The sequence below is a fragment of the Haematobia irritans genome, chromosome 4 (assembly GCF_050003625.1).
Source record: "Haematobia irritans isolate KBUSLIRL chromosome 4, ASM5000362v1, whole genome shotgun sequence".
NCBI lineage: Eukaryota > Metazoa > Arthropoda > Insecta > Diptera > Muscidae > Haematobia > Haematobia irritans.
In genome coordinates, this window is record NC_134400.1 from 80,852,230 (window position 1) to 80,869,680 (window position 17,451).

At 34.0% G+C, this 17,451-nt stretch overlaps 1 long non-coding RNA gene across 1 annotated transcript; it reads right to left on the minus strand.

Annotated features, from left to right (window-relative positions):
* Positions 1-14,366: 14,366 nt before the first annotated feature.
* Positions 14,367-15,397, minus strand: LOC142235080 (uncharacterized). The gene is made up of 3 exons (XR_012721790.1): positions 15,137-15,397; positions 14,969-15,072; positions 14,367-14,903 (listed from the first exon to the last, which is right to left on the minus strand). It is a non-coding gene; the product is annotated as an uncharacterized LOC142235080 (long non-coding RNA).
* Between the last annotated feature and the right edge of the window lie 2,054 nt (positions 15,398-17,451).

The window sequence follows — 17,451 nt, forward strand, 5'->3', positions numbered from 1 at the left end:
CGAAAAGGTCTACGATTCGAATGCGAAAATTTTACGCGAATCGGAAAAGGGGGAGGAAACTTTTAATATCAGCAGTTATTTCCGACGCCAACGACCAACGTTACTACGCGAAGATTTCTTTTTTGCATTTTAATGAATATGGCTTACTGGATACAGGGGCTAGCATTAGCTGCATTGGTGCAGATTTAGCAAAGACTGACTTTTCGAAATATCCGAACTTTTCAAAATGCAAATCGTTTGCACGAACTGCAGATAACAAGTCGCAAAGAGTTGTTGGTTGGCTTGAAGCTGATGTGACATTTAAAGGGAAAACTCGATCATTGCATTTGTTTGTGATTCCATCTCTCTCCCAAAGAATAATCTTAGGGGTAGATTTTTGGCGTAAATTTAATTTGATACCAAGTTGTATAGAATCGATAGATATCGTTGATAGGGCTATTGTGAATCAGAATTGGATTGAACGAAATGCTGAGTTCCGTCTTCATCCCTCTAACGACGAATTAGAGGACAATCAGCATAATTTTGGAACTTCGGATAATTCTGACGTACCAACACTCTATCCACTGAAGTCCAATGAGCGTCTACAATTAGACACAGTTATTGGCCTTTTCCCTAGTTTTGAGAAGGAAGGGTTAGGTAGAACTACTCTAATCAAGCATCATATAGATGTGGGAAATGCCAAACCCGTGAAACAGAGGTTTTACCCGGTTTCACCTGGAGTTGAAAAAGCTATGTACCCTGAAATTGATCGCATGTTGCAATTGGGGGTCATAGAACCTTCGAATTCCGCATGGAGTTCTCCAATTAGAATGGTTATAAAACCAAACAAGGTTAGGCTCTGTCTGGATGCCAGGAGGGTTAATGCTGTCACTCGGAAGGACGCTTATCCGCTACCTTCGATTGAGGGGATTTTTGCCAGATTACCCAAAGCCAATCTGATTACTCAATTAGATCTGAAAGATGCCTATTGGCAAATCGGTTTGGATGACGAATCGAAGGGGCTAACCGCATTCACAGTCCCTGGCAGACCGCTATATCAATTTGTGGTCATGCCATTTGGACTGTGCAATGCACCCCAAACGATGTGTCGTCTAATGGATGACATTATACCAGCCGACTTGCGATATTGCGTATTTGGGTATCTGGACGATTTAATTGTGGTATCAGAGGATTTCCAACATCATCTGACAGTGCTAGTACGGATCGCCGACCAATTTCGGAAAGCTAATTTGACATTGAATATTTCTAAGAGCCGATTTGCAGTTACACGCGTGAAGTATTTGGGGTATATCATAGGGGATGGGGGAATTAGTACGGATCCGGAAAAGGTGAGTGCTATTAGAAATTGGCCTATCCCACGTAATTTGAAACAGGTAAGAGGTTTTTTAGGTCTTGCAGGGTGGTATACGAGATTCATACAGAACTTCTCCACCGTAGTTTTTCCTATCACCGAAACCCTGTCAAGTAAAAATAAATTTATTTGGACCTCAGAGGCTCAAGCAGCTTTTGAACGAATAAAGGACCTTTTGAGTTCATCCCCTATCCTGGCAAATCCCGATTTTTCGCGAAAGTTTTTTGTTCATTGTGACGCCAGTGATTATGGCATCGGCGCTGTGTTGGTACAGTTAGACGACAATGGGGAGGAAAAACCCATTGCCTTTATGAGTCGGAAACTGAACACCTCACAGCGCAATTATAGTGTGACTGAGCGCGAATGCTTGGCGGCGGTAGAAGCCGTGCTAAAATTCCGCTGTTATTTGGAGCTTCAAGAGTTCGAAGTGATAACCGATCATTCAAGTCTTCTTTGGCTGATGAAGCAACCAAATCTCAGCGGAAGATTAGCTCGGTGGGCACTAAAGCTACAAGCGTTCAAATTTTCTATTAGTCACCGAAAGGGGAAGAACAACGTCGTCCCCGACGCCCTGTCAAGAGTGGACTATGATCAAATTTCTTCTTTACGACTGGACGGGCCAGAAATTGATTTGGATTCGGATTTCTTTGTAAGTGGTGAATATGAAGCATTACGAACAAAAATTCTTAAGGAGGCCGAACGATGGCCTGATGTCAAGGTGGTCGATAGATTCATATACATTCGGACAGATCCTTACAATGGGGTGGAATCGGACGAGGATAGATGTTGGAAGTTATGGGTTCCAGTCGGTTTACGCATCGATGTTATGGACCGTTTCCATCGTCCCCCCCACGTAGCACATGGTGGCATGGCGAAGACTATAGAATTGGTACGTCGATGGTTTTTCTGGCCCGGAATGGTAAAAGACATACGAGACTTTGTAAGGAATTGCGAGACCTGTAAGACTACTAAGGCACCAAATTTCCTGATGAAACCAGAGATGGGCAAACAATCAGTATCTGAAAGACCTTTTCAGCGGCTCTATGTGGACTTGTTGGGTCCATACCCTAGAAGTAAATCGGGTCATATAGGTTTGCTGATAGTGCTGGATCATTTCAGCAAATTTCACTGGCTGAGGCCGCTGCGCAAATTTACTTCTAGTGGTATAAAGGACTTTTTGGAGAAGGATATTTTTCATTGCTACGGGGTACCCGAATTTCTCGTGAGTGACAATGGGTCGCAATTCAGGGCTAATGACTTTAATGCTTTTCTGACATCGTACGGCATTACACATATATACACTGCATTGTATTCGCCGCAGGCTAATGCCTCCGAGCGGGTGAATCGCTCGTTAATAGCAGGTATCCGTGCGTATTTAAAAGAAGATCACACCAGGTGGGACGAAAACCTAAGCGCAATTAGTTGCGCATTAAGGAATTCGTACCATCAGGCTATTGGGACTTCTCCATATCATGCACTGTACGGGTTGAATATGATGACGCATGGGTCTACTTACAAATTACATAGGAACTTGTACCTAGTCGATGAGCCAACCTGTAGACTTGCCCGGGAAGACGAATTACAGCTTATTAGGAGTGATATTAGGAAACATATCAGACAAGCCTACGAGATCAACCGGCAAAGATATAATTTGAGAACCAGGGTCAAATCATTTAAAATAGGTCAAGAAGTGCTACGACGTAATTTTGTACAAAGTAGCCATGAAAAGCGATTTAACGCAAAATTTGCGCCTATGTTTGTAAAGGCCCGTGTAAGGGAGAAACTTGGCAACCATTATTATGCTCTTGAAGACCTATCGGGGAAACCCATAGGAACTTTTCACGCTAAAGATATCCGAACATAGCCACAATACTTACCACTTCTTCTTCCTATTGCATCCGTATTATTATTTGTTTTCAGTATATTCTGGCTAATATGGATCCTAACAGTTCCATATTATCCAGTTTTGTAATGGGTTAAATCATACAACATTCAAAACACCACCAAGCACATATATTTTTTCATCGTACATACTACTTAGTACCAATCAGAGGAAAAATGAACTGTTTTATAGGAGAAATTACTGTTTGAGAGAATTGAATTATTTTTGCGTTTACTTTTGATGTTTCCACCATGCGAGGTTAATGAGGAAAATGTAATTAAACTCTCGCATAAAGGAAACTGTGAACTAAAAGTAAGGCAAGGAATATATAGCTACAAATAATCACTATTATATTCACGAATAGTTCATGGAATTCATGGAATTGTTGAACCATACTGGAGATAAGGGTAATTTCCAGGAATAATTAGATTTCACTATAATCCAAATAGGTTTTTTTTTTACAATAAGGGAAAGTAACGTGAATTCGACGATGGTCTTTATTTTTTTGTGTACAAAAGTATTATGATGTGTTTGTATCCAGCTTATAATATATACCTACATTTGTTGCTTGCAACAAATCACTTACTTGCGAGAGAACATGTTTAGCTACATGTTGCCACGATTATTTTCGTGTAGACAAGTAGTCAAAATTGAGACTGGAACTTTATGGTACCGGTACGCGAAGTCGTACTATCATTGAGTGTGTACATAATCGTGCCCTGGGGCGATTCCTATACTGCGAATTGCGGTCCCCGTATGAGTTATCGCTTTTCGTTTGACAAGCGAGTCAACCTTACTTCCTTTGTAATTAAGACTTTTAGAGTTACAGAAGCGTGTACAAATCTTGAAGCTCTTAGAAATCCGGAATTAATTGAGGAATCCATTTAGGATTTCCTTTGATTATTGTCAAATTCAACTTATTATAAAATTACATTTAAAGGTAATTTTGAATTTTGGAATTGATTTGTGTATTAGTGGAATCACGAATTGTGTTTTGTACTTAGGAAAACGTTTTATATCTGGCTCAAGGAGCCGCCCAGCTTTGCCTTTGGAGTTTGAGCAAACAGGAAATTGTGTGAAAAACAGCGAACAGAAGAATTATTCCGGCATTTGCCCGGAATTCTACCATTATCCATCTGTTCGAAATCATCAAGTTCTGACATTCTTCGAATCACCAAGTTCGGAAATTCGTCAATCACCAAGACCTGAAATTCGCCAATTCCCCAAGCTCTGGAAGTCTTCAGATAGCTAAGCGCTGCAAGTTATTCGTTATCAGGAAGCTACATGCGATCAGGGGACCTACGTAGAATAAATTCCCAGGTGGATGACAGTACAATACACGTGATTTTACATGCCAGTGCGTCACCCAAGAAAAACAAATTGTCCCTTACTCGAATTGTTTCTGCTTTGCACTCGCTTAACAATAGTCGGGTAGGACACAAATAAAAAGAAAAATTCTCAATCAAAGCCTGTCCACAACCTCCCGAAAAAAGATTATTTCGATGTGCTAAAGTCACACACATTCACGATTTAAGTCCAGATTTAAGTAAACTACGTAATATAGAAACGGGGGCATACAAAATATTCTAATACTTGCTCTCTCGTTAAATGCTAAGTTTTTTTATGCAAACATTGTATCGAGGCTCCCGACATAACAACCAAGTCATTTGATGAAATTTGTCTTTAATACTTTGATCAACCCAATTAAATTATGAAGCGAATCAATTAAGGCATTAAATTTATAATGTCCATAATTAAAAAAAAAAAAACGCGGTAAAACGTAAATTAGACATTAATTTTAGTTAAGAAATATTGAATTTTTTTTTACAATTTTAATATGTGGCGGTATGGCATGTAATGAACACAAAATTTACATTACTTTTAAATTTTCGTAATAGTCCAGAGAATCAAAAAAAAAAAAACAAAACAAAACTACAAGAGTAAAGAAACTCAAGCCAACAATTCTACACATCGTTGAGGCCTCGTCGTTGTTGCTGGAATTTGGTGAGTACTTTTCAATATGAATATACATGTGTAATGTGAACCAAAGAAATTCTTTACTGATCATACCACACACCTTATACCAAGAGACAGAGAGAGAGACATAGTAAAAAGAAAAATAAAATAACATTGCATATCGTATCACACATTACGTTTGAATGGAAATCAAAAATCAGTAATAATGAAAGTAACGAGTAATATTTCGTAGTAAAGTCATTCATTTTTCTATGATCTTCTTCTTCTTCTTCGTATTTTTTGCTGCTTTTGATCAATAAAATTTTACTAGTCTCTCTTTCCACCTTCATAGTTATTTGTTTACGTACAGCGTTAATAAGTGCATACATCGGAGTAAGCGTAAGAAAGTAAATAGACAGTGTAACAAAAGAATTTTTGAATTTATATATTGTAATTCTCTAAAATGTTAGAAAAAATTTACAATCTGAGTGAATTTGTTTCGTAGATATATAAATCTTTGTACTACTTTAATTATGTTGTTAATTTCGGACGGTAGGTTCATGAATTATGTTCAATAAAATTGACATGGATTGTTAAGAAAATCATAAGTTTTTTCCTGTAGGCATGAGTTGAGAGGGTTTTCAATTTGGGTTCCTATAACAAACTTTATGTCGCCATTAGGATTTGGAAGGAGAGGGTTTCGAGGCAAGAGTTCCCATAACAGCCGGGAATTCGCTTTATTCAGAATGTGATCGATAATTTCTTTTAATTTTTGGTAATCATTTAGGGGTTTTAGTTTATTGATTGCTTGGTCCACTTAATGCTCACATCAATATTTAAGTTTTTAGGGAGTCTAAAATAATAATATCTGTTTTATACATGAAGTTTATGAAAAAAAAGATCCGAACCCCCCCAATTGTAGACTGAAGCTAGCTTCCAAATGGCTCCCGCTATCTTTTTTTTTTTTGGAACTTGGATTTCTTTTATTTGTTGAGGAAAAGGTATCCTAGTTCTTAAGCCTAGGAGGAACAGGCTGACATGTTCCTGGATAGTACATTACACGCATAGAGGCAAATTACGGGCATTTTCAGCACTGCCAACAAACGAGAGTGCTGCGATTGCCCTGTTTCCTTCTTTGAATTCTTTTCTGCCCGCTGAAATGATAGCATTTTTTTAGGTTGCTGGTAACATTTTAAAAATGCGCATTCTGTACAGACAAAATTACGGCAAAGCACTTTTTTCAGAAAAGAAAACACCATAGGATTGAATCCATAACCGTTTGTCTGAACAGCGGGTATGAACGACGGTTGCTCCCATATATCAATGTATAATAGTAATTTTCCAATCTAAAAATTATTAAAACAAATTATTAAAAACAAAAGGACTTTAAAAGGAATACAATATTATACAATACAATACTTACCAAATATAATAAAAATTTTTTGAAAATATATTCATAAACACAAGGCATATTAAAGAGGTAAAGTCATGCAATCAGGTGACTAATATCGACATTCATCTTGTCAAAGGCTTTGTTTACGTTTAGTAGGTTTGTTTACATTCTTTGTGTACATAAATATTGCTTTTATTTACATTGTGTTACAATACAACAACACTACACATACACAAAATGTCAACTTAAGTGACCTGTCATTTTAGTTTGACTTTCTAAATATCATGGGGTGTTCACACGCTTGCTCGTGACTTTACCTTTAATTAATATGCCTTGTCATAAACAATACAAAATAATTTTTCCATTTTCCCGGCTTGTTTCCGTGTTTTCGTTTAAAAGTGATGCTTTGACGGCGTTGTCGTTTGACATATCGACGTTAACATTTGTCAAAACCAACAATAGGTCTGTTCGCGTACTTTTCTAGCAATAACAATAACAAACAACAAATGAGGCTCATTTCCACCTCGGCGTATATGTCAAAATGCAAAAAATGAGGGTCCTCTATTCTCAATGCACGACTGTTTAGTTTGGTTAGTGGCCTTGCGGAGTTATGCGCTTTACAGATTATCAGTTATTCCGGTCGACAGTGCTCGTGTCGAACATATCCCATATATTGTGCACATTATAAGTTAAGTCCGAAGGCATAATCGATACTGCTGCATGTTTATGGGATCGATAACACATTTACCGATTATTTAGTCATCGCCGACAAGTCGTATCGATCCGACACACTGTAAGATTCTTTACAAACACCGACATTCCGTCCGGAATAACTGATATTGTGTAAAGCGCTTTACTTGATTTTTTTCACAAATGAACTTGTTTCATGGTTGGAGCTGGTTGGTGTTGAACTGGACAACACTAACTTTTAACAGTTAAGCCTCGTACTAAGATCACGTTTTCGCACGAAAAACTGTTATACTCCAAAAAAAAAGTTAGCGCGGAATAAATGCGAAATCTTTGTTTTGAGCATTGTCAGACACATATTTATACAACCCTGGATTTTTCGCACGAAAAAATAGGCAGGCATATTATTTCGCATAAATAAGTTAACACTCCTGGGATTTAGACCCTATTTACGGAGATATATGAAGATATTCGTTTTTCACAGAAACGAACTTAGTACTAAGCATTACGTGTCACACAAGCAACTCTTTTGAAGGAAACGTTTCCAAACTGGGCAATCATAATAAGCCACCAAGATATTGCTACTTTAAAACCTTCCTGTCGGATGAAAGAATGCTATCAACCCAGCGTCGAATCTCAGCCTCAACGATAGAATTCATATGAATATATTTGGTTGAAATTGCTTTTCATTATCAACTGCATACTTTTCAATTCAATTCAAACATTTATTTAATCAATTAAGCCCTCTTGGACCATACATTGATAGATTTGAAAAAAAAGTACAATGCAAAGGAAAAAAAATCATAATAATACTTAAAACTAATGTGAATACAATATTCTCAAAAGCTGAAAAACTACACGCACATTTCTTTACCTAAAAACCAATTTGAAATTAAATGTACAGAAGGGGGATAAAAGTTAAAAAGATTTATAAGTTTTTTTCAAAGGATGTCATGATTTACGCAATCAAAAGCCTTTGATTGGTCTAAAAGTACCAGTAATGCCAATGATCCCTCGTCAATAAAAGATCTAATATTTTCCGCCACTTCGACTAAGGGTGTCATACAGCTACACTCATAAAAAAGTCTGTTGTTAATAGCAAACGCTGTCTGCTGTTTTTCAGCAAACAAAATGCTGCTGTTTTAGCAGTTTTTTTTTTTGCTAAAACAGCAAACAATCTGTTATTTTGGAACAGCAAACATACTGCAGGAAAGTCAGTTGTTTGCTGAAATTTTCTGCTGATCCGAATAAAATTATAAATTCACTCCGGTCAAATGGACAATAGTAAAATGGTACACATTATATAACATTAAAAATTAAAAACAATTCGTATTTTTTGATTATGCAGTAACATTTGTGAACAAACTATCCTTTTTAGTAATTTACATTCTCTTAATTAAATGGGATTTGTATACGCTTAACTTCTATGAATATGTGGCTAACATATATATTTGTCCCGAACCACAAATCTAACATGTCAATGTCTTCGATAGTCGATATATGGCTGTTCTACAATTTTAACAAAACAGCCGCAGGAAAACTCAACTTGATGAAGATCTTCTAAAAGGACGTTTAATAAGATGCTGCGTAACGATTTTGTCCTCCTTTTACAATTTCAATACCTACAAATATAAAAAATCATAAACCAATTTTTTCACAAAAGGTTAGCGTCACTGTATGAATGTTACCTGTTAATTGAAGATTCCAAAATGAAGACGAATGAAGGGGTTGTTATTCTGTTGGAGTTTTCGTTCTTTATACACCATCACGAACATTGATAGACTTATTGCTTGTTACTTATGTTCAATAATTAAAAAAAAACGAAAAAAATTCTCACTAAAGGGGGGTATTAAGTTCGAGTTTAGGGTGGGTACTGTGTTCGGGTTTCGAGTTGAAAACCCCTTTATTTTCGCGATTACTTTTACTTAAATAATCAAAATTACAAACGATAACAAACATATTCCCGTAAAGTCATGCCAAAATCTAGAGGAACAAGAAACTGCGCATCAATTGAGTTAATTTATCTGATTTATATTGAACTATTTTAATAAAGTAACCGCGAAAATTTCAAGTCGAAAAGCGAACATAGTACTTACCTTTAGCCGCTAAAATCGTCATTTTTTCACGATTACTTTTCTTTAATAATCCATTTTAAGGAATACAAACTTTGTGAAAATTTGCTTTGGGCAATTCCCCATCAAGTTATAATAAAATTTGTAACAAATATGTATAATTTTATGGCGTTTTTTTTACTGAGTTAGTTTTCACAAAGGCCTTAAAGGTCGGTACTATGTTCATTCTTGCGAAAAATTTTTATGGAAACCATTATTTCGCTCATAGAAAGCGGCGTTTTTTAGGTAGCTTGGAGCGCTATTTTACAGGGAGCGATATTGGATTAAGTTGGTGGTTGTTGCTTGTTTTTACAAAATAACATTTTATTTTTCCTTGGGCAATTGATCTGCCATTCCTTTGATCCTTTGTATAGTTTCGGAACAAAAATATGGTCCGTGTTTGATTTATAAACCCGCACAAATAGTTTTTAATAAATAAATTATTTCTTAATTCACATTGCAAATGGCGCCGTGCTATAAACGTCAGGTTTTCAACACGAAAAAAACAAAGTATCACTAATGGAAAAAATTTCGCAAATTTTTCGCATTTTTTGGTTTTGTATGGAGTTTCAACGCGAAAACCGAACAGAGTACCGGCTTTTAGTTTCGAAGACTTTTTTCTGGGTGTGTGTGAATGTGTACATATACGGATTTGTGTTTGTATTGATATATTTACAAACAGCTGTTAAATCCTCCAATCTACGAAAACTCGTTATTTTGCCAGTCCGAAAACTTGAGATTTGTAAAGAGATTTTGGTTCTAAATAGCGAGATTTTAGTTTCTAGTGCGAACGTAGTATAAGCCTAATGCGATTTACAGACTATCAGTTATTCCGGACGGAATGTCGGTGTTTGTAAAGAATCTTACAGTGTGTCGAATCGATACGACTTGTCGGCGATGACTAAATAATCGGTAATATAATCGATCCTATAAACATGCAGCAAATATGGCAAAACAGACATGTTCATGTGGGAAGAAAATCTCGATTTTGTAAAAGACATAGTCAAAAACAGGATTTTATTGAACTTCAAGAAAGTTTTAGTCGAAAAAAGAATGCGAATCTATATTATCGATTTTTTATTTCGGTAGAAATAGTTCTCAACATTTTATTTCTATATAGAATTTCTGCAAAATTTTATTTTTATAGAAAATTTTGTCAAAATTTTATTTCAATTGAAAATTTTGTAAAAATTTTATTTCTATAGGAAATTTTTGCAAAATTTTATTTCTATAGAAAATTTTGTCAAAATTTTATTTTCTTTAAAATTAAGGCTCTTGACAATAATCTTCCAGTGAAATTGTTGTTGAAATTTAGTAAAAAGTACCTTTCCGCTCAAAAAATACCTTTTTTGTACTTTCTTAAAAATTGTATTTTCCATCCCTGAGTAACTGGCAAAGTGACCAAAATGTTTAAAAGAATATGCACGTTTGGAAAAATCTCTTTATTGCTTCCATCGCTGAATTAGGCAGGTTCTTTTTTTGCAAATTTTTATTTCTATATATTTTTGCAAAATTTTTTTTCTATAGAAAAAATTTTGCAAAATTTTTTTTCTATAGATTTTTTTTGCAAAATTTTATTTCTATAGAAAATTTTTGCAAAATTTTATTTATATAGAAATTTTTGTCAAAATTTTATTTTCTTTAAATTTCAGTCTCTTGACAATAATCTTCCAGTGAAATTTTTGTTGAAATTTAGTAAAAAGTACCTTTCCGCTCAAAAAATACCTTTTTTGTACTTTCTTAAAAATTGTATTTTCCATCCCTGCTTAATGGTCTTCTAGCGTTGTCAAAGAATGTTCTGGCGTTGCGAGAATATTGTAGTGCTGCCAGAATATTCTCGCATTGCCAGACCGTCATATATAAAAACGCTCGCATGCTGCTAACGAGTCAGTCTTAAAGCGTCAAACGAATAACATCAGTGAGAACGAATTGTAAAGTGAATTAGTGTAAAGTCATAGTAAATAAATTGTAGATTAACGTTATTGATACGAACAGTATTTTAATTGACGGGTAATCAAAAACGCCTAAACCCTGCCAACATTTTTTGAATTTGGGGGCGCTTCTGAGAATCCCCACTACGTCGAAAACAGTCGTATACTATATCCAAAACTCCTCGGAAAAGCGCCGTCACTATTGAGAAGTTGTACCACGCCAAGTTACTATAAAAAAGTATCGCATGAGTGCAATTATTAGGTGCCTTTCTGGATACATTTAGAAGGACGCCAATAAGAGCCCCTTCAAACAATCAGAGAAAGTGCATTTTAAGATAGTTGTACAAGAATCATTGTGGTCAAGTAAAACACGATTGTTTAGAAGTGTATAAATTTCATTAAACATTTATAAATTCTCATAAATATAACATTTATACAACTATCACATCACATTTAACATATTTTTATGCATTAATAAAATATTGATGTTGAGTTACAAGTTGTAAGTTACATGTTGTAGCGCCTATCAGCCAGTGCTTTTATTCCCAATGGAGGCAGCGTGTCTGGAAAAATATTTGAAAAACTATCACTTTATTCCATTTGGAAAGTCAAAAATTCTTCACCAATATACCTTTCACAATTTTAAGCGAAATAACTATGTTTTCAGCACTTCAATATCGTTTTTACTTTAATAAATTATATAAAATGGCTCTTGTAACAATAGTGATGGCAAAATACTTTCATGCGAATGGTGATGGCAAAATACTATCACAGTTGGCGATTGTTGCAGTGTCACTTATGAGTCTGTGGTAGCGATGAAGATGAAATGGAACTTTGAAATGCTGGCAGGGAATATAAAAACGTAACACTATTATTAATGCAAAAAATTATGTTAAATGTGTTGTGATAGTGGTATAAATGTTATATTTATAAGAATTTATAAATGTTTAATCTAAGTAATAAACATCTAAACAATCGTTTTACTTGACCACAATGATTCTTTTACAACTGTCTTAAAATGCACTTTTTCTGATTGTTTGAAGGGGCTCTTATTGGCGTCGTTATAAATTTATTAAAAAGGCACCTAATAATTGCAATCATGCGATACTTTTTTGTAGTAACTTGGCGTGGTACAACTTCTCAATAGTGACGGCGCTTTTCCGACGAGTTTTGGATGTCGTATACGATTGTTTTCGACGTGGTGGGGATTCTCAGAAGCGCCGTCAAATTCGAAAAATGCTGGCAGGGTACTAGCTAAATCCTATCTGATGCCAGTACTATTGTACGGAAGTGAATTATTTTCTAACTGCAACGCTAGAAGTAAACATCGCCTGAACGTCGCATATAAAGCAATACAAAGATACGTTTACGGTCTAATGGCCAGTTTATCAATCTCCGATTAATAATTAACCGGAGGATAGACCACCGGTTAGTAAAATTTTTGTATGGGATCAGCTGTTTTATCGACAAGATAAATAATAATAAGACATTGAGAAATCGGCCCTAAGAAGATTTGAAAGTTGTTCAGATTACCATAAAAATCTGTATGGTATTGGGTTTGAGGATTATCTGAATAAAAAGTCGCTTCTGTTAATGCACAAAATAATATATACCAAAACACCTGAATATCTCCACAGCAAACTGAAATTTGGAAGAACTTATAGACAACTTCTGGTCTCTGAGTGGCAATTTTTCCTCAACACATCGCGTCTATGGAACTCTCTTCCTGCACAAATACAAAACCTAAGCAATGCAATTCAGTTCAAAGCAGTCATTATTAAGCATTGTTTAAACGCCGAATAACTTGATTTGTTTTCTTATTTTATTTGTTCGTTATATTTCATCAAATTTTATTATGTTTAAATTTTTTCTGTTTATCGCAATTTTTTATTGTTAAATTATTGTCGCTTTCATTTTTTATTGTTTTTATTATGTTTTTCTTTTGTATCTAAGTAATGTTATTAATCCTTATTTCGTTTTATGATATACTAAATATTTTATTTAATCATCTTGAATCACATACTGTGTTTATGAGCTTGTAATCTTTTGTATGTGAAATTATAAATAAGCAAACTTGAAACTTTTAATATGTCGAAAGAAACACGTAAACGACAAGTACACACAAAAAATTATCACCGACATTTTTTCAATTAAACACTTAATTGAATTTGGAAACGTATTCAATTAATATGTTATTTGATTCAATTAATTATTTAATCAAATCCGAATAAAAACGAATTAAAAAATTATTGATATTTGTTACGTTTCCAATTAAAATATTAATTGATTTTTTAATCAATTCGGAAATAATTTTCAATTACAAACGTGATTGTAAATCTTTCCGTTTCCAATTACACATGTGATTGATCCAATCGCTTTTGTGATTGAAATATTTTGAGCGATGGAAAGAGCGAAACGAGAGAATCGGTATTTATTCAACAATAGGGCTGTTTTCTTTTAGCACTGGATATGCCAAACCGTTCAGGACTAAAAGAAAACAGAGTACTCGTTTATCCAGGACATCTCCAAAAATATGCAACACTGTCATCAGCTGTTTAAAAACAATCACAGAAAAGAAGTGAAATCTTGCATTTTTAATGTATGAAATGCTCCAATTAGTACTAAATATTTACTGCTGTAATTATTTATGACACTGTATCACTTTGAATTTCATGTTTTTCGATAAAATAGTCACAATAAATTGCTATTGTGAATCGAAGAAGCGTCACCCAATAAACACAAACGTTTGAAAAATGTTAAATTTCAACAATTTTTCAGACATTTTTTCAAAGGATTAGGGTAATATTCAAGTTGAGAAATTGTTGAGAAAATCGCGTTCTCAACAAAAAACAGACATTACCCTCAACAGTGAAATTCAACACATTAGCAATAATATCTCAAGTGTTATCCTCAAATTGAAATGCATCGCTACTCAATAATTTGTCAAACAATTTTCGAAGCGAGTCAAATTCAAAATTAACATCGTTGCAAATGCTTTTCAACCTAAATTTGTATGAATGATATCCCCACTTCAAATTGAAAGTCAATGCCAAAATTCTATGAATTTTGTATAATTTATTCATTTTCATCAAAATAAAATATATAATAATACACTACACTACATAATACACTACAATACCAATTGATAAATAATAATCTTATTAAACATATCAACAAATAAGAACAAAAAAAAAAAAAAAACAAACAACAAAACTTTAAATATCTTAAACATTATTAGTAAACACTTTTGCATTGATAATTCGATTTCCTTCCTTTTGGTTCCTTCCTTTTATTAACATGCGGGCAATTTGAAATTAGGAACGTACTGGACCGCGTGTTAGAATTTATTTCCAGCAGAAGGAATTCACAAAATATCCATTTTAAACTGATAATAGCATATGAATTAAACTGACGATGTGATGCACATTTTCATCCAGAAGTTGTTGATTTCAACAATTTGTTGTTTTTAACAATTTTAATTGGTTGCACTTGTAATGTTTCTGGAAACTTTTTCTTGTCGATAAGCCACTCATTTTTCATTAGCCAGCTTCTTATTGTTTGCAAGAATGTAGCATCCAAAGATTTTAGTTTTCTGCAAAGAGATTTAAATTTAGTGACTTCTTTAAAGTGTTGATTTAATTTTTCATATTGACGTACCAATTATTATAAACTATTTGAAGCAGTTCCAGTTAATTGTCCACCATTTTTCATTGGTCAGCTTTTAATGTTTTCAAGAACGTAGAATCCATAATTGTAGTTTTCTGCACAGAGATATACATTTAGTGACTTCCTTAAAGATTTATTTCATTTTTTATTTTCACTTACCTATTTTTATAAACTATTTGGTTATTTGTCTAAAATTTTCCATTTTTTTATTTCTTGCAATTGACCACGAACTTCGTTGTATTGAAAACCACATGGTTTTTTCGTTGCATTTTAGGGTAGTGTTTTGTCAACGTTTTCTCATATTATCTTCAACACCTTTTCAAAGATTTCGTCAACATTTTGGCAAATTGGAAGTAATTCGCAAACAATTTGAATATGTATTGAAGATGAGCTATTCCAAGTCAAGTTGAATTTATGTTGAAAATTATATTTACCCTCAAACTGAAAAGTTGTTGCATTTGAAAAACGCTCATCCTCCCAATAAACACAGGATGAGCGTTTTTCAAATGCCACAATTTTTCAGTTTGAGGGTAAATATAATTTTCAACATAAATTCAACTTGACTTGAAATAGCTCATCTTCAATACATCTTCAAATTGTTGGCGAATTACTTCCCATTTGCCAAAATGTTGACGAAATCTTTGAAAAGGTGTTGAAGATAATATGAGAAAACTTTGACAAAACACTACCCTAAAATGCAACGAAAAAACCATGTGGTTTTCAATACTTATTTGTGCAACGAAGTTCGTGGTCAATTGCAAGAAATAAAAAAATGGTAAATTTTAGACAAATAACCAAATAGTTTATAAAAATAGGTAAGTGAAAATAAAAAATTAAATAAAACTTTAAGGAAGTCACTAAATGTATATCTCTTTGCAGAAAACTAAAATTATGGATTCTACGTTCTTGAAAACACTAATAAGCTGACCGGTGAAAAAATGGTGGACAATTAACTGGAACTGTTTCAAATAGTTTATAATAATTGGTACGCCAATATGAAAAATTAAATCAACACTTTAGAGAAGTCACTAAATTTAAATCTCTTTGCAGAAAACTAAAATCTTTGAATGCTACATTCTTGCAAATATTAAGAAGCTGACCAATGAAAAATGAGTGGCTTATCGACAATAAAAAGTTTCCAGAAACATTACAAGTGCAACCAATTAAAATTGTTAAAAACAACAAATTGTTGAAATCAAAAAACTTCTGGATGAAAATGTGCAGCACATCGTCAGTTTAATTCATATGCTATTATCAGTTTAAAATGGATATTTTGTGAATTCCTTCTGCTGGAAATCAATTCTAACACGCGGTTCAATACGTTCCTAATTTCAAATTACCCGCATGTTAATAAGTTTTAATGCTGTTTTATGACACCAAAAGGAAGGAAAACGAATTATCAATGCAAAAGTGTTTAAGATATTTAAAGTTTTGTTGTTTGTTTTTATTTTGTTCTTATTTGTTGATATGTTTAATAAGATTATTATTTATCAATTGGTATTGTAGTGTATTATGTAGTATAGGGTATTATTATATATTTTATTTTGATGAAAATGAATAAATTATACAAAATTCATAGAATTTTGGCTTTGACTTTCAATTTGAAGGGGGGATATCATTCATACAAATTTAGGTTGAAAAGTATTTGCAACGATGTTAATTTTGAATTTGACTCGCATCGAAAATTGTTTGACAAATTATTGAGTAGCGACGCATTTCAATTTGAGGATAACACTTGAGATATTATTGCTAATGTGTTGAATTTCACTGTTGAGGGTAATGTCTGTTTTTTGTTGAGAACGCGATTTTCTCAACAATTTCTCAACTTGAATATTACCCTAATCCTTTGAAAATATGTTTGAAAAATTGTTGATATTTAGCATTTTTCAAACGTTTGTGTTTATTGGTCTGTGTTTATTGGGCACTTTATCCAAATACAATCTGGTAACATCGACGCGACTTGCACTGATGAGATGTTCTGGATAGAACACCAGTGCAACAATGTTCTGGATACCTGCGTGAAGTTAGCGACGTCGCTAACTTTCGATAACAGGGTTATCGAACAAATAACAGGGTGACACAGAGACGACAACAACTGAATTAATATGAGACGGACAGACAGAATATTTAATGAAATTTATGTATATCCGTGCTTAAAAACAACGATTTTTACACAGAATATGGTAGAGAACATCTTTACCTACAATTTAATGTGCCACATGTGCCTGTTCAATGTTATTTAGCTTGGTTATTACTGGGTACTGGTGGTCAGGACACTATTTCCCATGTGGAGTCCAGGAATGGACTTCGTACACAAAAGTGACAACGGATATTGATAGAGGACATCAATACCTACAATTTGGTATACTACATGTATCTGGGAAACGCCGAGTGTAGAACAACATTTTCCAGAAACTGTTGGACGCACTGGTGGTCAGGACAGTATTTCCAGCGCTGAGGCCAGGAATGGACTT